Source organism: Macrosteles quadrilineatus, unplaced genomic scaffold (genome assembly GCF_028750875.1).
Source record: "Macrosteles quadrilineatus isolate MER2022 unplaced genomic scaffold, UCM_ALF_1.0 Scaffold_2__2_contigs__length_208266976, whole genome shotgun sequence".
NCBI classification, from domain to species: Eukaryota; Metazoa; Arthropoda; class Insecta; order Hemiptera; family Cicadellidae; genus Macrosteles; species Macrosteles quadrilineatus.
The window spans coordinates 96,384,082-96,409,890 of record NW_026542595.1 but is presented as its reverse complement, the minus strand read 5'-3'; the positions used below and the strand labels follow the sequence as shown (position 1 = coordinate 96,409,890).

Genomic DNA, 25,809 nt, shown 5'->3' with positions numbered 1-25,809 from the left:
CGTAGTGGCAGCCAGTAAAGTCAAACAGGTTTGCTTTTAGTGGACGTTGAGGGGCCAGTAGACGGTCACGTGACCTAGTGGCGGCCATTACTGGACGTGTCTTTTAAGGTAGTGGCCGCCAGTAGCTAACTGGACTCTGTGGAGAAAGGTTGTTTGTGTGTGCTCAAAGTTTCTTTATAGTGTACATTTCATGTGCGTTCAGTAGTTTTTGACGGTTTATTTGTACTGACGATTATAAATTTGTGAATTTGAAGACATGTCCTGTTCCAAGTCATAGAAATCCGAAGAGGGAACGTCACAGAAAACTGAAGAAGGGAAGAAAAAACCATGTATCAAGTGGAACCAAGACCATATAATGAAATTTCTTGACATTTACGTTAACTATGAGCTCTTGTGGAACACAAGGCACTCTGATTATGCTAATAAGGCAAAAAGAGAAAGTGAAATGTTGAAGTTAATGGTTGATTTAACAGACGAAGGTGTACCCGTACCAGATATAGCTTTCTTAAGAGCCCGTATAAAAGCTATAAAGAGCACATACAAACCAGAACTGTTGAAGGTGTGCGAGTCCAAAAAAAGTGGTAAAGGTACAGACGATTTATACGTACCAAAGTTGCCTTGGTTTTCCACAGCAGACAGTTTCATGAGAGATGTTTCAGTTACGAGAAAATCCACATCTAATTTGGTAAGTTTTAATTTTTAGATCTCATTTGAACTCTTTTACTAATGTAAGTTGATAAAATCTTTCAAATATACTTTATTTTAATAAAATAAAATATATGGCATTGATTAATAAATTAATATTAGTGCAAATTAAAAATATAAAAATCAATTTATAATTTAATTCATTTGCAAATAAATTATATTTTTATGATTATAATAAGGTAAATATATTAATATAAATATATTAATATAAATATATTAATATAAATATATTAATATATTTACCTTATTTAAGTACTGTAATAAAGATACAAAATTAAAAATATATACACTAAGCAGTATTTAAAAATACACATACCCTTTACTTTTTAATTTTTTATCTTTATTACAGTACTTAAATAAGGTAAATATATTGATAAAGTAATAAGCAATCAAATGAAATGCAGGCAAATTAAATAACAGTAGTTTTATTACTTAATACACCTTTATTAAAAGTTACGTTAAATATATACAAAATACTGCCATTAATCCTGGATATTTTTTAAATAACGTTATTACAATGTGCAATACTCTTATTGCAATATATGACAGTTTCACGTTTGTGTGCCCATTGAAAGCTCCTTCACATGCCAATAGCTTTCAGTTGCCAAGAAACTTGCCCTTCTGCACTGAAGTAATCGGCCAATTTTTTTCTTATATCCGAAGCTCTCTTTGAATATGAGTTTGTTTTCCGACCTCCTGTTATTGAAGGAAGCTCGACTCCTATTGTCCGCCACTGACCAGGGTGACAGATTCCTGTCTCTATGTCTTCGTAGTCGACCCAACCTCTTTCAAAGTATGTTCCAGGTGATGTTGTCCGTAGCCAGTTATGGATAGTACACGCACATTTTACGATTAGATCTACAGTGGGTAAATCGACTTCAATCTCCTTTCCAAAGATTCGAAATCTTGCAGCCAAAATGCCAAAGGCATTCTCGACTACTCTGCGTGCTCTCGACAAGCGGTAGTTAAAGATACGTTCCTTTAAATCTAGGTTTCTTCTTGAAAATGGCTTCATCATGTTTGGAGACAAGGGAAAGGCGTCATCAGCCACAATAATGTAATCATTTGGAAAATCTAACTGATTGTTGTCCATCGCTGACTTCAGAGTAGATAATCTGAAAACATTACCGTCATTGGCTCTTCCATTGCTTCCCACATCGATGTACATAAATTTGCAGTCAGCGTCAACCAGTGCCAAAAGAATTACACTATAACCTCCTTTATAGTTAAAAAATTCAGAACAACTTCCCGGTGGACGTTTAATGGCAACATGTTTACCATCAATGGCACCACAACATGAAGGGAAATTCCATTTAGTTTCAAAGTTTTTCTGAATCTTGACCCACTCCTCCTGAGTTTGTGGAACCTAAAATAGAAAACTTTGCTTAATATTGTACTTAAAAAAAAATTAATAATAATAACATGTCCAAATATACAGAAACAGAAAAAATCTAAATATAAACATACTTTCACTAACTCTATAGCATGAACTGAAGTAGCGTGTCCAAAGTTAAACTCTCTAAACTTAGATTGTCAACAATACACTTGCTAACGCCATCTTTAAATTCCAGGCTATAGAAGAACCAGGCACTCCCTCTAATACAAGTGTTGTTGAAGAAAATTTTGACGATGACCTTACGGAATTGGATCAAGATGGTAATGACAAAACGGTTCAAGAAATCCCCACCGAAAACACAGAAACGAACTTCGTTCCTCCACTACCGAAAAAAAGGCGCATGACCAAGCTAGCGAAAGTCGAACATGCAATAGCGAAGTTACAGCAAATTACTGACAAGACCCGGCCTTCATCCACTTCATCAGTGGAGATCGACGAGATGGCTGCCTTTGGAAACAATATAGCAGCTCAACTACGTACTCTACCAACCAAAAATCGTCTAACTTTACAAGACAAGATACAATCTTTAATAACAACAGAACGGTTGAAGTTAGTTGAGTCTCCTCAAGCGTCTCCATTGATGGGTTACAGCTCTTCATCATATGGGGTTGACTCAGACTGTGATGACTTTTCACTTGATGGAAATTGTGTTTATAGAAACCTCCAGTAAAGACTTAAGTATTATCCTGTGTCATGTTTGTTATAATTTTTAATTGTAATTGATACAATTAAAAAAACAAGTGTCGATTTCTTTATTCTCAATTACAAATTTGTAAAAGATATTTCTTTGCTAATAAATCTAAAACACAAATTATTTTTTTTAAGAGCAACCTAAAAATATTGGTCTTACATTGGTCCGTAACATTTGCCTCAAACTGTACAACGACCATCGTTCAAGGGTTACCGCACCAGTCACACCATTGACAACGGGCCCTTTTTTAAAACTAAACCTAATGTACTATTCGTGCCAAATGTGACAGTTTAGTCCATCCATAAAGCCAATATGAAATTAAACTTGGTCTTATAGGCAGACTTGAAAGTCACATTTGGCACTAACTGTAGTTTCTTTACTGCAAAATATATAGCTTACAAAACTCAAAAATTACCCAGCTTACCTTCATGTAATCACTAAGTGCAGTTGTAATAGCTTCTAGCACTTCTGGCATAAATCTTGAAATCGTGCAAGCCGGAATACGGAACAGTAATGAAAGAGACTGGTAACTGTCACTAGCAGCCAAATACCTTAAAGCAACTTCCAGCTTTGCTCTTGCAGGAATAGCATTTCTCATGACCGTATCAGTTTTTTAAATCTTAGGTTCGATTAAAGATAACAGTTCATTAAACTGATTCACACTCATTCTCAGGTGTTTCTTGAATTCTAGAGGATCCTCTTCAGAGAGCTCATGCATAATAGTAGCTGAAGCTCCAAGTGTCTCTCTTCGGGATACCCATTCCTTCACCCAGCATGTTCTACTTTCATTCAATATTTCTTGCAGTTCTTCACTCAAACACACCACCACTTCCCTAACGGCATCATTAACGGCTTCCTGATACTCTTTTTCACTTTCTATCATGTTAAATACAGTCGTCACTCCTTTTTTGTCAAACACCGCAGATCAACTGGCGTCCACTTTTATGCCAGTTAGTGGAAGCTACTAATGGCCCCGTGTAATGGTGTTCTGACCGTCAAACATACTGATATTCTAGTGGCCGCCATTACTGTCCGCCACTACTGTCCTCGTGTACAGCGGCCTTATATCATTCAAGACAGATCATTATAGGTTCGTGAGATTATTGTCATAAGCCCCCTGCAGACGGGGACAGTAGTGGCGTCCAGTAGACCTAGCCATTAATGGCGGCCAGTAATTGTCCGCCTACTGTCTACGTGTGATGAGGTACTGGACGCTTCAACGACTGGCCGCCAGTAAAAACAAAATAGTTTGAGTTTACTGGCCGCTCAGAGGACAGTAGTGTGGTCACGTGACCTACTGACAGCCATTTTTCCTAACCTTAAATGTTATAGTCGCAATTAGAGCACTGAGGAAACTGTTGTCGATCCGTGATTTCCATAACGAAATGTACAATCTAGGCCTATTAGTAAGTTGGCAACCTATAACTTATAGACGCTGGACATTCATTTAACTTACTATCAGACATGAAACTTGAAATTGTGTTTGCTGGAACTCGAAAAAATATTGCGAGTGATTGATAGGAATCGCCATTGGCTAATAAAAATCGGACTATGGGAACGGGGGTTTATGGTGGGTATTTTATGGGGTAAAAATAGGGTTTTCCCATTTTTGACCCTAAAAACAAAAATTTCACAATTTCTTTCCAAACCATTTTGTATAGCATTTTATATAGCTCTGCTGTGGCCTGAAGGAAAAAAAGACATTTCACCAGCGAAACTTAAAGATTTAAAATCCCTAATGGTGTTTATCCCTTCAGACGCAAAAGCCTTCTACAGAGGGTTTTCTTCTTCGAGTAATGTAGAAGATGACATTGAAGGTTTTAATGCCGAATTAGATTTCGAAGTGGAGTTTGAGTAGGGTACCAGTTTTAACTTTCAACAATTCATTTTATTTTTTATGTTTCTATGGTAACTGTAATAATGTGTTATTCATCAGTTCTCAAAAATGTTGTCAAATAAAACCGTTTTAAGAGTGCTAGCATTTAAAACTTTTTTTTAAATTGTATAAATTATTATATAAGGTATAAAACACTAATTTTAGACCTAATATAAGTAAAATACATTAATAACGGTTCGAGGTTCTATTATGCATAGTATGAAAAGTTACCAAAGCAAAATAGCATAAAAGAACGCCATTTTGGCCAATAAACAAAGTAAAGGGATCCATAACTCATAATATACACATTATTTAATCTCAAAAGTTATATGTCAATATAGTTTAGTCAAACTTTTACAGTTAAACTTTTACAGTCAAACTTTATACAGTGCTCAGAATTTAGTAGGCAAACTCAAACTTGGACTCTAAAATCTCAACTCAAGAAACACGGCGCTTGGTTCCTTTATGCTGTGACGGCCTGGCATATTTGCCTCATTTGGTTGTAATTTGTTAACTTTGAGCTTAAGCTGATTGGCCTTACTCCCTAAACCTGGCCCGCTGGCTATCACCGAATATTTGCTAGGTTGATGTGTCAACCGTATTTAGCAATATTGAATTTTATTTAACTTCACATAAGTCTCCAAGTGAACCTTAAAACTCATATTCCAATTCATTTCATTACTTTGTAACCCTACAATAATCCTAACCAGACGTCGTGGCCTGGCCGGATATGCCTTGGAATGTGCTGAATCTGCATGCACGTGTGCCGCGATAAACAATGTTACACTTCTAGACTCGGTTCCTCGCTTCAGTTAGTTTCATTAATGACAGTTGTAATCGTTTGGCTGCAGCACCTGTCAAGCAACTGTCCACGCGTTGAATTATGGGCTGAGCGCTCAGCGTGCGCTGATTGGCTGACGATGGTCATGTGACCACGCTGACGCTTCCGCTTGGGCGATGCTGAAGCTTTAGATCGCGCCGGAATGTAGCGAATGACGGTAAGGTCCGCCGCGCGCGGTCTCGCGCCCTTTCTTTCTCTTACTCTTTCTATGAGTCCGTGTACGTTCTAAATTCAGTGTTAAAATCATTTAATATTCTGTTAGTCGCGAGTACAAAGTGTTAGTTGTATTTTCTTGTATCATCGTGTTTGTAGTTATGTAAAGTCATTATTCATTATTCGATAATTAATAAAATTAGTTGATCCCTATTCGCTTGTTTTAATGTTCGTTCTTCCTGCTCCCAACCGCTACGAAGACTAAAGAGGGCCGCTGTGACATCTGGTGTCAGCTGGTGGGGTTGACTGCGACAATGTCAACCTAAAGGTAAGTGGAATTAGGGATTTGCTTGATCAAATTATTTTACTCATAATAATGTTCAAAATTTAAAGTTTGGCTGTTTCTGGAATAAAATATGTTTAAATCGATTAAAAGTAAAATAAGAATCATTTTCGTGAAATTTTCGTGAAGAAAGAGCTATTTTTCGATTTATTAGGTAATTTTGAAGTAAATAGAATATTTTGTTCGTAAACTTATTTCGCCATTGTACACGTGATCTAGGATGCATTGGGTCTCTTCCCCCTCCCACTCCCACAGTGTTGCACTCTGCTGTTGTCTTGTCAGAGCTGTCGTGCGTTGTATGTTGCGTTGTGAATGAAGACGCCATATTGGAATATTTTGTTTGGTTGTTGGTGAACAATTGGTAATAGATACTTGATTAAAAGCTGCTAGTATAAGGAGTAAGAAAGAAAGGGAATAAAGAAATAATTATTGTGGGAGGATGGGAAGCAAAATTTCGGAAATTAAAATGTATTTGAACTTGCAAAATTAAAAGTGGATGCGTTCTGCGTGAGCTCAAGATGGCCGCCGGGTTGGCTTGCTGTCAGGCTGTCAGTTCCATCCGCGGGATTTTATCCCGGATAAGGGAATTTTTATAGCTTGAGTGGGATAAATGGGGGATTATTTTTATCGTTGTGGGGAAATACCGCTTGTCGTTTAAGTGATTGAAAAACGGAATTACGTTGTTGACGTGAATATTATGAATCATTAATGGAATATTATGGTGTTAGGCCTACTGTTGGTAAATAATTAGCCGGAGAAAATGGGAGAAAAACAAATCGTTGTGAAACATTTGAGATTGGCTTACTAACATGCATTTAGGCTAGTGGTAATTTACTAACCTAGGCTTAGTCTGTGGTTAAGTTAAGTGGATTGAACTTGAAAGTGAGTTGGATGGTAAAGCCTGGGCGTTAATGGAAGAGCTAATAACCAGAATTGATTGTAAATTAATTAGACTTAATGGAGTTAAAATGTTTGAAAATTTTTAATTTATTGGTAAAAGTTGTGTACTGAAAGTTTGTTTTTGCTCAATGTATTGGCAGCATTACTGGCTTACTCCATTGATCTGGTCAAAGGGCCCAACTCACTTGACAGTTCTGATAGCTTTAAGTATTATAAAAATAAGAACTGGATTTTGTACTTTATTATAATTGGACTTAGAAAATTTCCTGGAATCTTACCAGTGATATTGTGTAATCGTAAAATAATTTGGGGAAATAAATTATTTGATGTAGGCCTGCACTATCTATTGATTAGGGAAATACGGACTAATGATAATCTTTGGAAATTTTTGTTTAATTACTTTGAAAAACTGAGAAGGGTAAAGCGAGAATTAATTGTTTTTATGTGATGCGTCGATGAGAGATGATGCCTGGTTTCCATTATTTAGTCCTTGACTGAGTAGGCAATGGGGTCATGCGTTTTGTATTTTGTTTTTTTAATTACTGAGTTAAAAGTTGTACCTGGAAAAGTGTTGTCATTGGCGGGATTTTTGTCCCCGTATCGGGATTTTCCCAGCATTGGGATTTTTTCAAACTGTGGCAGAGATGAAACGGGTTTTATCCCTCCATAGGGATTTGTTTTGATTTTTGTGGGATAAAGGGATTTTTTTTTATGGAATGGGGATTTTTACTGACTTAGGTGGGGATTTAATTAGGGATTTTTATTTTTGTTTTTAGATTGTGAATTGAATGCTGAATATTCGAAAGTGAAACTGGGGCTAAAGCTATTTATTTGTGTAAATTCTTGTTAATTTGTGGATAGTTTATTTATTTATTTTTTTTTTATATAGCTTGCGTTTATTTTTAATTTGGGTCAGGCTAATTTATGTCCGTTGCGACTTCACACTTGTTTTGTTTTGTTGGAGCCGGTGTCGCGACTCACCCCGACCCCCCGACCTCCCTTGTCCTCTGGTGGAACTTGGGTCTCATTGAACTCCCCGTAGTTGTTCTTTTCTCAGGTTCCATGGGCGCTTGGTGGTGCGTCTGTTCCGTGTCCATATTTCTCTTCTTTTCTCAAACACTCGTCCATGATCATAAGAAGTTGGTTGAGTTCCACGTTCTGATCAGAGAACTGTTTGTCCATAGTGTTTTCCTTTCTTTTCTAGATGGTGTTGATAATACGCTGACGAGGTACAGAAAATCTCACTCCGAGTCTTTTCCCAGGTGGTGCGTTGGTGTAAGGAGCGTAGCGATGCGATGGTGAATTCGCATTCTTCCTCTCTTACGCGAGGTGTTCTCTTTCTTTGTCCAGGTGGTGCGTTGGTGTAAGGAGCGTAGCGATGCGATGGTGAATTCGCATTCTTCCTCTCTTACGCGAGGTGTTCTCTTTCTTTGTCCAGGTGGTGCGTTGGTGTAAGGAGCGTAGCGATGTGTGCCGATTTTAAATTCAAAGATTTAAAATCCGCGCCAGGCAATGGACAAGTCAGTCCAACATGACGTAACGCGGAGGAATACTACACTCGAACCGTGTCGCGTGCAAACGTCTCGTCGTCACTCGTGGCTCAGTAATCGCGTAGCCAACATGTGAAGTCGCGTTTTGTCGCTGGTGTAGGACGAATTTATTAATATCTTAATTCGTAGCTCGGAAATTAGCGTTCGGGCGGAAATTGTACGTGCATCAAACGATCGCAATTGTCAAAATTTCACCGAATTGCATTTGGGGGTGTGTTTTATTAGTATTAAGTCGAGACAGTTGAGATGCCGGATTGATTGTTCGCGTTCGTGATGAAAATTCGTACATGCATCATATCGATAGCAAATGTCAGTTTCTAGCGAATAGCGGGTCGTCGTGAAGGTATTTTCAATTGAATCATTAAACGCCAGCTCGAAAAAACAAGAATTAATAAGTCCTACACCAGAAAAAACCGTGTCGTGATGTTCCGCTCGGTCAGACAAAAAGTCACAAATTACCACGAGTCAGTTTTTAAATGTTCGGTACGCGTGAATCTTCGTCGGAATGAATGTGTATGTGTCGACATGTGTACGTAAGTAAATGTTTGTGTTATTTGTGTTTTAGTATTAAAATAGTCTTGCCAATCTGCCATTTTTTCACATGTTCCACTAGCTTTACAAGTCAGAAATCATGTCATAGCTGGTCTGAAAATTTCATGTTTCATTTGGTATACCTTGAGCACATGGTCGCAATTCAGGATGAAAAATGTTTAATTGAATTTTATCACGTTATGCAAAGAATTTAAGTTACATTAGTAATTATAGTCAATTGAAAATTATTTATTAAATTAAATTGAAATGGTCTAATATTTTTAAGAACAATGATTGTCTGTGATATTATTATTTTGTATTCTATGCAAAGGTCAAATTCTATCATCATCAGTATTATTATTTATAACGTTTTGTATCTCATATAAGGTAATAATTTTGAATAGAGTGTTACATTTTTAAATAGTGAGAGTTTGATTGTGTAACGTAAATGGGGGTAACAGAGTGCTCGGTCGAAGGCTAGGGTTGACAAAAGGTCATGAGGATAGACTCCCATTAAATTCATAAACATTAAATACTTAATAAAAATCCAGACCTTTGCAAATGTGCCACTTTATTGTGGGCGTACTTGTTTGTCTCAGTGACAAACAAGTTCCACATAGCCTCGTTGAAAAACAGGAAAAAGTAGTGCATAGGGTTTAGAGAACGTTCGCAAGTGGGGCCAGGATTATTTACTCTAAATTTTGAACCTATGTCCATTGCTGGCTCAGGTGGGTAGACCCTTACCCAGGGGGTCCAGTCGGGAGCTCCTGACGTGGCGGTCCTTCCCGTCGGTGCATATCTGGGTTGGCGGCTTGTGGGACAGCGTCTTCTCGGGGGGCAGCAATCCTTGGTATTTTAGGTGGTGGTCCGGTCCCTATCTCCTGTAGCAGCATCTCGTCTGTAATAACTAAGGGCTGGACTGCTGGCTTTTTTGCTGAGGCCTTTTTGGGTGGGGGCGCTCTTGCGGAGGGGCGGAGCTGGTCATCTTCCATAACAGTTGGTAGAGGGGGGGAATCAGGGAATAGCATTTCAGATGTGGGGAACAGGAAACTTGCGGCACGGACGTCTTCCCTGTCTGACGTGTCGAGTTCATCTTGATCAGGCTGGTAGTAGTCGTCGCTGCCAGACGAAAAATCGTACAAATCTTCAGCGTCAGCGTCTACAACAGATTCACCTTCAATCATTTTTGCCATTACTTCATACGTTTTGAGTCTATTGGGTCGAAGAGGTCTGTTTGGGGGGGCTCGTTGAGAAGGGGGGGTCACCTTTGAATGTTTTTTTTTTATTACACTTTCCCTCCACGAGTTGTCGTCCCTGATTCTTGCCCTTGTAGTAGCGGAGTCATAGCTGCAACCCGGCACAGATTCCGGGGTGGGTTTTGTCCGTTTTTCTTTGGTGAGGGGGGGGGCGGTCTTGCCCTTGTAGTAGCGGAGTCATAGCTGCAACCCGGCACAGGTTCCGGGGTGGGTTTTGTCCGTTTTTCTTTGGATATTCGGCAAAACAATATTTAGTTTCAAAACGCAAGTCACCTGATCTGCACAAAACAAACAGAGTAACTCGGTCAGATGGCCATTTTGTTTTGTTGCTGACAGAAATGACAGTGAGCAGGGCTGCCATTTCTCAACACTAAATTATTCTACGTTTCCTCCGCTACAAAAGGATACTATATTTGAATAGTTATAAATGATCCATTATATATATCTTTCGACTTTAGAAATGGTCCCGGCGGGACCATTGGCCATTTGTTAATTATTGTAAAATTACGTGTTTTCAAAAAATCATACGTTCTTTGCTATCGATGTATTGATCAAATAATCTATGCCAAAATATTCAGCAACTCTTCTGCTATCTAGTGGTATAACTCCAGCATCCAGATAGGAACAAAACTAACCTCGCTATGATTTTCTAAACTTTATGTGTTTAGCGCTTGCGCAACACTACAAGTGGAAGTAGATTCGCGCGGAAATTTTCATTCAAATTTAAATTGCAATTGTGTTGACATATTGATGCTAAAAGGTTCGTTTATATAATAAAATGAAAGTTTAGAATGTCATCTTTCGAACGGTATAAAAATTATCCACTTTAAATATAATTTTCAATTAGTTTTTTGCGTTAGAAAATGTTTGGACATAATTCTAAGGGTGCACGGTGAAATGGTCCCGCCGGGACCATTGGCCACTGCTAGGGTTAATTTCATTCTCCACAAATCAATCAATACTAATTATTTGAATCTTGGACTTTAAGTACGTTTTATTTTATAAGAATCACCTATCTGCCGGAGCGCGCTTCGATAAGGATGACTGATGCCATAAGATTCCAAAAAGGTAAAAGAAGTGTCACAGACTTTAAAAACAAGTTGAATTCCCGAAGAAAACTAAAAAAAGCCCATAAACAAATGGATAGCTATGAGACTTATGATGAGGTTGCAAAGAATGAGTTGTAACGTAACCAAAAATAATTCTTATCCAGCCCACCAATCGGCATCATTCACGTACACCATAAACAAATTAAACAAGTCCTCAAAACTTTCTTTTCCAGCTCTCTCCTTGCCATCCATACCAGTAGCCATGTCTTGTCCTGCCCCAGACCAGAAATCCGGCTTAATTTTGGCTCTAAGAGATGGCAGGGCATATTTTTTTTGACCAGAGGGGAGGTCGTTGTACAGCTTAGGGTCGAAGTACGAGAAGCTTCTCCTACCAAACTCACTCTTTTTAAAGTGAAGCTGGAGACCTCCACGGCAGGTACTGCGCTGAGAAAACTCCTCCCGGAAAGAGAGCCTCTCAAGAAGGTACTGTGGCTCCTGTAGGACAAGGACTGTGGCCCACTTTAGGACCATTCAGCGGTATCTTACGGAAAATAAGATACCCTACCATACATTTGCCTTGTCAACGGAGAGACTGCTGAAGTTGGTCTGCAAGCGCCTGCCATCCACGCTCCTCGCTACCAAAGTCAGGAGTGAGTTCGAGCATCTTGGCTATGCAGTCGTCGAGATGAAGCTGCTGAAGACACGAGGGGGCCGGAACACAAACCTCTGGCTGGTCACCCTGCGGAAGACGGACGGAGCCAGGGCCTTCGGACGTGTACAACCTTGACAGGATGCTCTACTGCAAGGTGGAGGTCAGGAGGTACACCAGATCAAAGGGGCCCATCCAGTGTCACCACTGCCAGGGATTCGGCCAACTGCCATCGGGAGCTGTGCTGCGTCCGGTGTGCTGACTCCCACACAGGGACTCTTTGCCCCAAAGCCTCCACGGACCCTGCTAAGTGTTGCAACTGCGGAGGCAGCCACTCTGCCAAATACAGAGGCCTTCAAAAAAGAGAGGCAGCTAAGCTACGCTGCAGCAGCCGCCAGAACTCCAGCCCGGAAGCCAGCCTCAATCGCCCCGACGCAGAAACCAGTCGCAGACTCTCCAGCCAGCCCGCCTGACCAAGCCTCTGACGGAGTAGTCCAGTCCAGCCCAGACAACGAAAGCCACACCAAAGCTAGAGGTCGTCACAACAGGCAACCCAGGAATGCGGCCAACCGAGGGGGACATAGCCCTTCTGCCTCCAGGAGTTGTTCTACTTTCAACATTAGGCAAATTTATTTCTCAATCGCACTTAAAAAGGTCTGTTGCTGACAAACCTGCATTAAGGTGTATAAATTTGGTAGCCATCAGTGGTTGTAGTCTCTTTTTTGTCATCTAGATGAAACATAAAGCTGTGCAGAACTCAAGTTGTTCTGCGGATGGCACTCTAGACATCGAGCTCGAAACATTGTTGGAAAAAGTGTGATTTGTCAAGTTCAACACCACGTTGTCACCAGTTTACCACGATTCTAGAATATAACTGACTGTGGAAGCCTAACCAGACAAGAACATATATAATATTTAAATCTAATAACATAAGTTTAAGTGGTAAATTAATATAACGATGTTATCCAAGTGCTGTGATTGTTTTTTTCAGACTCTTTCGACAGATGCATGAAGGATGCAATACGTCTAAATCACGGTAAAAAAACACTCACTGCCTCAGAAAGTGAGTTAAGGGGTCGTGGTTTGAGGGTTAAAAGACCTCGACATCTCGATGGAATTTCTGACTCTCAAAGTGATAGCCTACCCTCACCCCAAAAATTGCTTAAACTTTCTTCATCAAAACAATCTGTGAGGTCATCCCCAAGAAAAGCAGCAGAAAGGCAAGCTTTGCAATTTCCCGAAGAGTTGACAACTTCAAGAAAAGCAGCAGAAAGGCACGCTCTGCAATTTCCCGAAGAGTTGACAACTTCAAGAAAAGCAGCAGAAAGGCAAGCTCTGCAATTTCCCGAAGAGTTGACAGCTTCAAGAATAGCAGCAGAAAGGCAAGCTCTGCAATTTCCCGAAGAGTTGACAGCTTCAAGAAAAGCAGCAGAAAGGCAAGCTCTGCAATTTCCCGATGAGTTGACAGCTACATCTTCTTTCCAGAGAACACCGGAAAAAGAACGACAAAAAAAAAACTACAAAGGCGAAAAGATGCTCAATCAAGAAAAAACACTTTTGCGTTTTTGAAGAAACGCCCACATTGGAAACCATCAGCCATGGCATATGTGTACTCTCAAGTAAGAGTTTTCAAAACCTTCTTTTAACCTAATATAATAGTCTGTTAAAACAATAAATCAATAAATATCAGATATTGATTGAATGTAGTACACAGTGTAATTCTACGTTTATTTGAACATTCGCTAAGAAGCGTGGTATGATGGTGGGAATAGGGGTTTAAGTTGGGTAGTCTATTCGGTAAAATTTTTTTTCCCTTAAAAAAAAATTTGTCATAAACTACTTTGTTGCGCCAAGAAACATAAGTTATCTATCTATCTATCTATATATTATATATATATAAAATACGCTAAGCCGATTTTTGTGAACAGAACTCCTCCCTCATTTTTGGACAGATTTTGATGATTAAAGTGTCAAAAAAATTGCCCTGATCTGTAGTTTTGCAAAGTGTTTTTAGTTTTTTGATATCTTTATTAGTTTGGGCAGGATCTTCCATCAAAGTTGGATTTTCTCCCATAAGATTAACATGGGGGAATCTAAATATTTAATTGGAAACTTTGTCTCCACTAATTTGAGAGAACGGCTGGGCATAGAAACTTGGTAAAGGTGTCCAAAGAAAGGTCTTGGTCTGTAGATGAGTTATCAAAAGAAAAACGAAGTAAATTCGCTTAGGGCTCTGCCCCAAAAGCCTTTAAAGATCCCTCCACAGATTTGTTTACATTTTGGCCATGTGGATAATACTTTTTATTGAAACAGCTGTTAATTTTAAAATTGTATTTTAAACAACACACATCTATTGGAAGTTACTAAATAGTCCAAAAGAAGTATTTGCAACGTTATTTTCTGATTTTAAAATGTGTCTGCATTTTTTACCACTTTTGCCTAGCATTTTTTACCACTTTTGCCTAAGGCCGCTGTACACGAGGACAATAGTGGCGTCCAATAGCAGTGGACACTAATGGCCGCCAGTGAATTTCCATCTATTGTCCTCGTGTACAGGAGTACTGGACGCTTCAACGTCCAATACGTAGTGGCAGCCAGTAAAGTCAAACAGGTTTGCTTTTAGTGGACGTTGAGGGGCCAGTAGACGGTCACGTGACCTAGTGGCGGCCATTACTGGACGTGTCTTTTAAGGTAGTGGCCGCCAGTAGCTAACTGGACTCTGTGGAGAAAGGTTGTTTGTGTGTGCTCAAAGTTTCTTTATAGTGTACATTTCATGTGCGTTCAGTAGTTTTTGACGGTTTATTTGTACTGACGATTATAAATTTGTGAATTTGAAGACATGTCCTGTTCCAAGTCATAGAAATCCGAAGAGGGAACGTCACAGAAAACTGAAGAAGGGAAGAAAAAAACATGTATCAAGTGGAACCAAGACCATATAATGAAATTTCTTGACATTTACGTTAACTATGAGCTCTTGTGGAACACAAGGCACTCTGATTATGCTAATAAGGCAAAAAGAGAAAGTGAAATGTTGAAGTTAATGGTTGATTTAACAGACGAAGGTGTACCCGTACCAGATATAGCTTTCTTAAGAGCCCGTATAAAAGCTATAAAGAGCACATACAAACCAGAACTGTTGAAGGTGTGCGAGTCCAAAAAAGTGGTAAAGGTACAGACGATTTATACGTACCAAAGTTGCCTTGGTTTTCCACAGCAGACAGTTTCATGAGAGATGTTTCAGTTACGAGAAAATCCACATCTAATTTGGTAAGTTTTAATTTTTAGATCTCATTTGAACTCTTTTACTAATGTAAGTTGATAAAATCTTTCAAATATACTTTATTTTAATAAAATAAAATATATGGCATTGATTAATAAATTAATATTAGTGCAAATTAAAAATATAAAAATCAATTTATAATTTAATTCATTTGCAAATAAATTATATTTTTATGATTATAATAAGGTAAATATATTAATATAAATATATTAATATAAATATATTAATATATTTACCTTATTTAAGTACTGTAATAAAGATACAAAATTAAAAATATATACACTAAGCAGTATTTAAAAATACACATACCCTTTACTTTTTAATTTTTTATCTTTATTACAGTACTTAAATAAGGTAAATATATTGATAAAGTAATAAGCAATCAAATGAAATGCAGGCAAATTAAATAACAGTAGTTTTATTACTTAATACACCTTTATTAAAAGTTACGTTAAATATATACAAAATACTGCCATTAATCCTGGATATTTTTTAAATAACGTTATTACAATGTGCAATACTCTTATTGCAATATATGACAGTTTCACGTTTGTGTGCCCATTGAAAGCTCCTTCACATGCCAATAGCTTTCAGTTGCCAAGAAACTTGCCCTTCTGCACTGAAGTAATCGGCCAATTTTTTTCTTATATCCGAAGCTCTCTTTGAATACGAGTTTGTTTTCCGACCTCCTGTTATTGAAGGAAGCTCGACTCCTATTGTCCGCCACTGACCAGGGTGACAGATTCCTGTCTCTATGTCTTCGTAGTCGACCCAACCTCTTTCAAAGTATGTTCCAGGTGATGTTGTCCGTAGCCAGTTATGGATAGTACACGCACATTTTACGATTAGATCTACAGTGGGTAAATCGACTTCAATCTCCTTTCCAAAGATTCGAAATCTTGCAGCCAAAATGCCAAAGGCATTCTCGACTACTCTGCGTGCTCTCGACAAGCGGTAGTTAAAGATACGTTCCTTTAAATCTAGGTTTCTTCTTGAAAATGGCTTCATCATGTTTGGAGACAAGGGAAAGGCGTCATCAGCCACAATAATGTAATCATTTGGAAAATCTAACTGATTGTTGTCCATCGCTGACTTCAGAGTAGATAATCTGAAAACATTACCGTCATTGGCTCTTCCATTGCTTCCCACATCGATGTACATAAATTTGCAGTCAGCGTCAACCAGTGCCAAAAGAATTACACTATAACCTCCTTTATAGTTAAAAAATTCAGAACAACTTCCCGGTGGACGTTTAATGGCAACATGTTTACCATCAATGGCACCACAACATGAAGGGAAATTCCATTTAGTTTCAAAGTTTTTCTGAATCTTGACCCACTCCTCCTGAGTTTGTGGAACCTAAAATAGAAAACTTTGCTTAATATTGTACTTAAAAAAAAATTAATAATAATAACATGTCCAAATATACAGAAACAGAAAAAATCTAAATATAAACATACTTTCACTAACTCTATAGCATGAACTGAAGTAGCGTGTCCAAAGTTAAACTCTCTAAACTTAGATTGTCAACAATACACTTGCTAACGCCATCTTTAAATTCCAGGCTATAGAAGAACCAGGCACTCCCTCTAATACAAGTGTTGTTGAAGAAAATTTTGACGATGACCTTACGGAATTGGATCAAGATGGTAATGACAAAACGGTTCAAGAAATCCCCACCGAAAACACAGAAACGAACTTCGTTCCTCCACTACCGAAAAAAAGGCGCATGACCAAGCTAGCGAAAGTCGAACATGCAATAGCGAAGTTACAGCAAATTACTGACAAGACCCGGCCTTCATCCACTTCATCAGTGGAGATCGACGAGATGGCTGCCTTTGGAAACAATATAGCAGCTCAACTACGTACTCTACCAACCAAAAATCGTCTAACTTTACAAGACAAGATACAATCTTTAATAACAACAGAACGGTTGAAGTTAGTTGAGTCTCCTCAAGCGTCTCCATTGATGGGTTACAGCTCTTCATCATATGGGGTTGACTCAGACTGTGATGACTTTTCACTTGATGGAAATTGTGTTTATAGAAACCTCCAGTAAAGACTTAAGTATTATCCTGTGTCATGTTTGTTATAATTTTTAATTGTAATTGATACAATTAAAAAAACAAGTGTCGATTTCTTTATTCTCAATTACAAATTTGTAAAAGATATTTCTTTGCTAATAAATCTAAAACACAAATTATTTTTTTTAAGAGCAACCTAAAAATATTGGTCTTACATTGGTCCGTAACATTTGCCTCAAACTGTACAACGACCATCGTTCAAGGGTTACCGCACCAGTCACACCATTGACAACGGGCCCTTTTTTAAAACTAAACCTAATGTACTATTCGTGCCAAATGTGACAGTTTAGTCCATCCATAAAGCCAATATGAAATTAAACTTGGTCTTATAGGCAGACTTGAAAGTCACATTTGGCACTAACTGTAGTTTCTTTACTGCAAAATATATAGCTTACAAAACTCAAAAATTACCCAGCTTACCTTCATGTAATCACTAAGTGCAGTTGTAATAGCTTCTAGCACTTCTGGCATAAATCTTGAAATCGTGCAAGCCGGAATACGGAACAGTAATGAAAGAGACTGGTAACTGTCACTAGCAGCCAAATACCTTAAAGCAACTTCCAGCTTTGCTCTTGCAGGAATAGCATTTCTCATGACCGTATCAGTTTTTTAAATCTTAGGTTCGATTAAAGATAACAGTTCATTAAACTGATTCACACTCATTCTCAGGTGTTTCTTGAATTCTAGAGGATCCTCTTCAGAGAGCTCATGCATAATAGTAGCTGAAGCTCCAAGTGTCTCTCTTCGGGATACCCATTCCTTCACCCAGCATGTTCTACTTTCATTCAATATTTCTTGCAGTTCTTCACTCAAACACACCACCACTTCCCTAACGGCATCATTAACGGCTTCCTGATACTCTTTTTCACTTTCTATCATGTTAAATACAGTCGTCACTCCTTTTTTGTCAAACACCGCAGATCAACTGGCGTCCACTTTTATGCCAGTTAGTGGAAGCTACTAATGGCCCCGTGTAATGGTGTTCTGACCGTCAAACATACTGATATTCTAGTGGCCGCCATTACTGTCCGCCACTACTGTCCTCGTGTACAGCGGCCTTATATCATTCAAGACAGATCATTATACGTTCGTGAGATTATTGTCATAAGCCCCCTGCAGACGGGGACAGTAGTGGCGTCCAGTAGACCTAGCCATTAATGGCGGCCAGTAATTGTCCGCCTACTGTCTACGTGTGATGAGGTACTGGACGCTTCAACGACTGGCCGCCAGTAAAAACAAAATAGTTTGAGTTTACTGGCCGCTCAGAGGACAGTAGTGTGGTCACGTGACCTACTGACAGCCATTTTTCCTAACCTTAAATGTTATAGTCGCAATTAGAGCACTGAGGAAACTGTTGTCGATCCGTGATTTCCATAACGAAATGTACAATCTAGGCCTATTAGTAAGTTGGCAACCTATAACTTATAGACGCTGGACATTCATTTAACTTACTATCAGACATGAAACTTGAAATTGTGTTTGCTGGAACTCGAAAAAATATTGCGAGTGATTGATAGGAATCGCCATTGGCTAATAAAAATCGGACTATGGGAACGGGGGTTTATGGTGGGTATTTTATGGGGTAAAAATAGGGTTTTCCCATTTTTGACCCTAAAAACAAAAATTTCACAATTTCTTTCCAAACCATTTTGTATAGCATTTTATATAGCTCTGCTGTGGCCTGAAGGAAAAAAAGACATTTCACCAGCGAAACTTAAAGATTTAAAATCCCTAATGGTGTTTATCCCTTCAGACGCAAAAGCCTTCTACAGAGGGTTTTCTTCTTCGAGTAATGTAGAAGATGACATTGAAGGTTTTAATGCCGAATTAGATTTCGAAGTGGAGTTTGAGTAGGGTACCAGTTTTAACTTTCAACAATTCATTTTATTTTTTATGTTTCTATGGTAACTGTAATAATGTGTTATTCATCAGTTCTCAAAAATGTTGTCAAATAAAACCGTTTTAAGAGTGCTAGCATTTAAAACTTTTTTTTAAATTGTATAAATTATTATATAAGGTATAAAACACTAATTTTAGACCTAATATAAGTAAAATACATTAATAACGGTTCGAGGTTCTATTATGCATAGTATGAAAAGTTACCAAAGCAAAATAGCATAAAAGAACGCCATTTTGGCCAATAAACAAAGTAAAGGGATCCATAACTCATAATATACACATTATTTAACCTCAAAAGTTATATGTCAATATAGTTTAGTCAAACTTTTACAGTTAAACTTTTACAGTCAAACTTTATACAGTGCTCAGAATTTAGTAGGCAAACTCAAACTTGGACTCTAAAATCTCAACTCAAGAAACACGGCGCTTGGTTCCTTTATGCTGTGACGGCCTGGCATATTTGCCTCATTTGGTTGTAATTTGTTAACTTTGAGCTTAAGCTGATTGGCCTTACTCCCTAAACCTGGCCCGCTGGCTATCACCGAATATTTGCTAGGTTGATGTGTCAACCGTATTTAGCAATATTGAATTTTATTTAACTTCACATAAGTCTCCAAGTGAACCTTAAAACTCATATTCCAATTCATTTCATTACTTTGTAACCCTACAATAATCCTAACCAGACGTCGTGGCCTGGCCGGATATGCCTTGGAATGTGCTGAATCTGCATGCACGTGTGCCGCGATAAACAATGTTACACTTCTAGACTCGGTTCCTCGCTTCAGTTAGTTTCATTAATGACAGTTGTAATCGTTTGGCTGCAGCACCTGTCAAGCAACTGTCCACGCGTTGAATTATGGGCTGAGCGCTCAGCGTGCGCTGATTGGCTGACGATGGTCATGTGACCACGCTGACGCTTCCGCTTGGGCGATGCTGAAGCTTTAGATCGCGCCGGAATGTAGCGAATGACGGTAAGGTCCGCCGCGCGCGGTCTCGCGCCCTTTCTTTCTCTTACTCTTTCTATGAGTCCGTGTACGTTCTAAATTCAGTGTTAAAATCATTTAATATTCTGTTAGTCGCGAGTACAAAGTGTTAGTTGTATTTTCTTGTATCATCGTGTTTGTAGTTATGTAAAGTCATTATTCATTATTCGATAATTAATAAAATTAGTTGATCCCTATTCGCTTGTTTTAATGTTCGTTCTTCCTGCTCCCAACCGCTACGAAGACTAAAGAGGGCCGCTGTGACATCTGGTGTCAGCTGGTGGGGTTGACTGCGACAATGTCAACCTAAAGGTAAGTGGAATTAGGGATTTGCTTGATCAAATTATTTTACTCATAATAATGTTCAAAATTTAAAGTTTGGCTGTTTCTGGAATAAAATATGTTTAAATCGATTAAAAGTAAAATAAGAATCATTTTCGTGAAATTTTCGTGAAGAAAGAGCTATTTTTCGATTTATTAGGTAATTTTGAAGTAAATAGAATATTTTGTTCGTAAACTTATTTCGCCATTGTACACGTGATCTAGGATGCATTGGGTCTCTTCCCCCTCCCACTCCCACAGTGTTGCACTCTGCTGTTGTCTTGTCAGAGCTGTCGTGCGTTGTATGTTGCGTTGTGAATGAAGACGCCATATTGGAATATTTTGTTTGGTTGTTGGTGAACAATTGGTAATAGATACTTGATTAAAAGCTGCTAGTATAAGGAGTAAGAAAGAAAGGGAATAAAGAAATAATTATTGTGGGAGGATGGGAAGCAAAATTTCGGAAATTAAAATGTATTTGAACTTGCAAAATTAAAAGTGGATGCGTTCTGCGTGAGCTCAAGATGGCCGCCGGGTTGGCTTGCTGTCAGGCTGTCAGTTCCATCCGCGGGATTTTATCCCGGATAAGGGAATTTTTATAGCTTGAGTGGGATAAATGGGGGATTATTTTTATCGTTGTGGGGAAATACCGCTTGTCGTTTAAGTGATTGAAAAACGGAATTACGTTGTTGACGTGAATATTATGAATCATTAATGGAATATTATGGTGTTAGGCCTACTGTTGGTAAATAATTAGCCGGAGAAAATGGGAGAAAAACAAATCGTTGTGAAACATTTGAGATTGGCTTACTAACATGCATTTAGGCTAGTGGTAATTTACTAACCTAGGCTTAGTCTGTGGTTAAGTTAAGTGGATTGAACTTGAAAGTGAGTTGGATGGTAAAGCCTGGGCGTTAATGGAAGAGCTAATAACCAGAATTGATTGTAAATTAATTAGACTTAATGGAGTTAAAATGTTTGAAAATTTTTAATTTATTGGTAAAAGTTGTGTACTGAAAGTTTGTTTTTGCTCAATGTATTGGCAGCATTACTGGCTTACTCCATTGATCTGGTCAAAGGGCCCAACTCACTTGACAGTTCTGATAGCTTTAAGTATTATAAAAATAAGAACTGGATTTTGTACTTTATTATAATTGGACTTAGAAAATTTCCTGGAATCTTACCAGTGATATTGTGTAATCGTAAAATAATTTGGGGAAATAAATTATTTGATGTAGGCCTGCACTATCTATTGATTAGGGAAATACGGACTAATGATAATCTTTGGAAATTTTTGTTTAATTACTTTGAAAAACTGAGAAGGGTAAAGCGAGAATTAATTGTTTTTATGTGATGCGTCGATGAGAGATGATGCCTGGTTTCCATTATTTAGTCCTTGACTGAGTAGGCAATGGGGTCATGCGTTTTGTATTTTGTTTTTTTAATTACTGAGTTAAAAGTTGTACCTGGAAAAGTGTTGTCATTGGCGGGATTTTTGTCCCCGTATCGGGATTTTCCCAGCATTGGGATTTTTTCAAACTGTGGCAGAGATGAAACGGGTTTTATCCCTCCATAGGGATTTGTTTTGATTTTTGTGGGATAAAGGGATTTTTTTTTTATGGAATGGGGATTTTTACTGACTTAGGTGGGGATTTAATTAGGGATTTTTATTTTTGTTTTTAGATTGTGAATTGAATGCTGAATATTCGAAAGTGAAACTGGGGCTAAAGCTATTTATTTGTGTAAATTCTTGTTAATTTGTGGATAGTTTATTTATTTATTTTTTTTTTATATAGCTTGCGTTTATTTTTAATTTGGGTCAGGCTAATTTATGTCCGTTGCGACTTCACACTTGTTTTGTTTTGTTGGAGCCGGTGTCGCGACTCACCCCGACCCCCCGACCTCCCTTGTCCTCTGGTGGAACTTGGGTCTCATTGAACTCCCCGTAGTTGTTCTTTTCTCAGGTTCCATGGGCGCTTGGTGGTGCGTCTGTTCCGTGTCCATATTTCTCTTCTTTTCTCAAACACTCGTCCATGATCATAAGAAGTTGGTTGAGTTCCACGTTCTGATCAGAGAACTGTTTGTCCATAGTGTTTTCCTTTCTTTTCTAGATGGTGTTGATAATACGCTGACGAGGTACAGAAAATCTCACTCCGAGTCTTTTCCCAGGTGGTGCGTTGGTGTAAGGAGCGTAGCGATGCGATGGTGAATTCGCATTCTTCCTCTCTTACGCGAGGTGTTCTCTTTCTTTGTCCAGGTGGTGCGTTGGTGTAAGGAGCGTAGCGATGCGATGGTGAATTCGCATTCTTCCTCTCTTACGCGAGGTGTTCTCTTTCTTTGTCCAGGTGGTGCGTTGGTGTAAGGAGCGTAGCGATGTGTGCCGATTTTAAATTCAAAGATTTAAAATCCGCGCCAGGCAATGGACAAGTCAGTCCAACATGACGTAACGCGGAGGAATACTACACTCGAACCGTGTCGCGTGCAAACGTCTCGTCGTCACTCGTGGCTCAGTAATCGCGTAGCCAACATGTGAAGTCGCGTTTTGTCGCTGGTGTAGGACGAATTTATTAATATCTTAATTCGTAGCTCGGAAATTAGCGTTCGGGCGGAAATTGTACGTGCATCAAACGATCGCAATTGTCAAAATTTCACCGAATTGCATTTGGGGGTGTGTTTTATTAGTATTAAGTCGAGACAGTTGAGATGCCGGATTGATTGTTCGCGTTCGTGATGAAAATTCGTACATGCATCATATCGATAGCAAATGTCAGTTTCTAGCGAATAGCGGGTCGTCGTGAAGGTATTTTCAATTGAATCATTAAACGCCAGCTCGAAAAAACAAGAATTAATAAGTCCTACACCAGAAAAAACCGTGTCGTGATGTTCCGCTCGGTCAGACAAAAAGTCACAAATTACCACGAGTCAGTTTTTAAATGTTCGGTACGCGTGAATCTTCGTCGGAATGAATGTGTATGTGTCGACATGTGTACGTAAGTAAATGTTTGTGTTATTTGTGTTTTAGTATTAAAATAGTCTTGCCAATCTGCCATTTTTTCACATGTTCCACTAGCTTTACAAGTCAGAAATCATGTCATAGCTGGTCTGAAAATTTCATGTTTCATTTGGTATACCTTGAGCACATGGTCGCAATTCAGGATGAAAAATGTTTAATTGAATTTTATCACGTTATGCAAAGAATTTAAGTTACATTAGTAATTATAGTCAATTGAAAATTATTTATTAAATTAAATTGAAATGGTCTAATATTTTTAAGAACAATGATTGTCTGTGATATTATTATTTTGTGTTCTATGCAAAGGTCAAATTCTATCATCATCAGTATTATTATTTATAACGTTTTGTATCTCATATAAGGTAATAATTTTGAATAGAGTGTTACATTTTTAAATAGTGAGAGTTTGATTGTGTAACGTAAATGGGGGTAACAGAGTGCTCGGTCGAAGGCTAGGGTTGACAAAAGGTCATGAGGATAGACTCCCATTAAATTCATAAACATTAAATACTTAATAAAAATCCAGACCTTTGCAAATGTGCCACTTTATTGTGGGCGTACTTGTTTGTCTCAGTGACAAACAAGTTCCACATAGCCTCGTTGAAAAACAGGAAAAAGTAGTGCATAGGGTTTAGAGAACGTTCGCAAGTGGGGCCAGGATTATTTACTCTAAATTTTGAACCTATGTCCATTGCTGGCTCAGGTGGGTAGACCCTTACCCAGGGGGTCCAGTCGGGAGCTCCTGACGTGGCGGTCCTTCCCGTCGGTGCATATCTGGGTTGGCGGCTTGTGGGACAGCGTCTTCTCGGGGGGCAGCAATCCTTGGTATTTTAGGTGGTGGTCCGGTCCCTATCTCCTGTAGCAGCATCTCGTCTGTAATAACTAAGGGCTGGACTGCTGGCTTTTTTGCTGAGGCCTTTTTGGGTGGGGGCGCTCTTGCGGAGGGGCGGAGCTGGTCATCTTCCATAACAGTTGGTAGAGGGGGGGAATCAGGGAATAGCATTTCAGATGTGGGGAACAGGAAACTTGCGGCACGGACGTCTTCCCTGTCTGACGTGTCGAGTTCATCTTGATCAGGCTGGTAGTAGTCGTCGCTGCCAGACGAAAAATCGTACAAATCTTCAGCGTCAGCGTCTACAACAGATTCACCTTCAATCATTTTTGCCATTACTTCATACGTTTTGAGTCTATTGGGTCGAAGAGGTCTGTTTGGGGGGGCTCGTTGAGAAGGGGGGGTCACCTTTGAATGTTTTTTTTTTATTACACTTTCCCTCCACGAGTTGTCGTCCCTGATTCTTGCCCTTGTAGTAGCGGAGTCATAGCTGCAACCCGGCACAGATTCCGGGGTGGGTTTTGTCCGTTTTTCTTTGGTGAGGGGGGGGGCGGTCTTGCCCTTGTAGTAGCGGAGTCATAGCTGCAACCCGGCACAGGTTCCGGGGTGGGTTTTGTCCGTTTTTCTTTGGATATTCGGCAAAACAATATTTAGTTTCAAAACGCAAGTCACCTGATCTGCACAAAACAAACAGAGTAACTCGGTCAGATGGCCATTTTGTTTTGTTGCTGACAGAAATGACAGTGAGCAGGGCTGCCATTTCTCAACACTAAATTATTCTACGTTTCCTCCGCTACAAAAGGATACTATATTTGAATAGTTATAAATGATCCATTATATATATCTTTCGACTTTAGAAATGGTCCCGGCGGGACCATTGGCCATTTGTTAATTATTGTAAAATTACGTGTTTTCAAAAAATCATACGTTCTTTGCTATCGATGTATTGATCAAATAATCTATGCCAAAATATTCAGCAACTCTTCTGCTATCTAGTGGTATAACTCCAGCATCCAGATAGGAACAAAACTAACCTCGCTATGATTTTCTAAACTTTATGTGTTTAGCGCTTGCGCAACACTACAAGTGGAAGTAGATTCGCGCGGAAATTTTCATTCAAATTTAAATTGCAATTGTGTTGACATATTGATGCTAAAAGGTTCGTTTATATAATAAAATGAAAGTTTAGAATGTCATCTTTCGAACGGTATAAAAATTATCCACTTTAAATATAATTTTCAATTAGTTTTTTGCGTTAGAAAATGTTTGGACATAATTCTAAGGGTGCACGGTGAAATGGTCCCGCCGGGACCATTGGCCACTGCTAGGGTTAATTTCATTCTCCACAAATCAATCAATACTAATTATTTGAATCTTGGACTTTAAGTACGTTTTATTTTATAAGAATCACCTATCTGCCGGAGCGCGCTTCGATAAGGATGACTGATGCCATAAGA

At 38.7% G+C, this 25,809-nt stretch overlaps 2 pseudogenes; both read right to left on the bottom strand.

Moving 5' to 3' along the window:
- Window positions 1-1,285: 1,285 nt before the first annotated feature.
- On the bottom strand, window positions 1,286-3,675 carry LOC128984643 (uncharacterized; annotated as a pseudogene).
- Window positions 3,676-15,793: 12,118 nt separating this feature from the next.
- LOC128984641 (uncharacterized) lies at window positions 15,794-18,183 on the bottom strand (annotated as a pseudogene).
- Window positions 18,184-25,809: the final 7,626 nt, after the last annotated feature.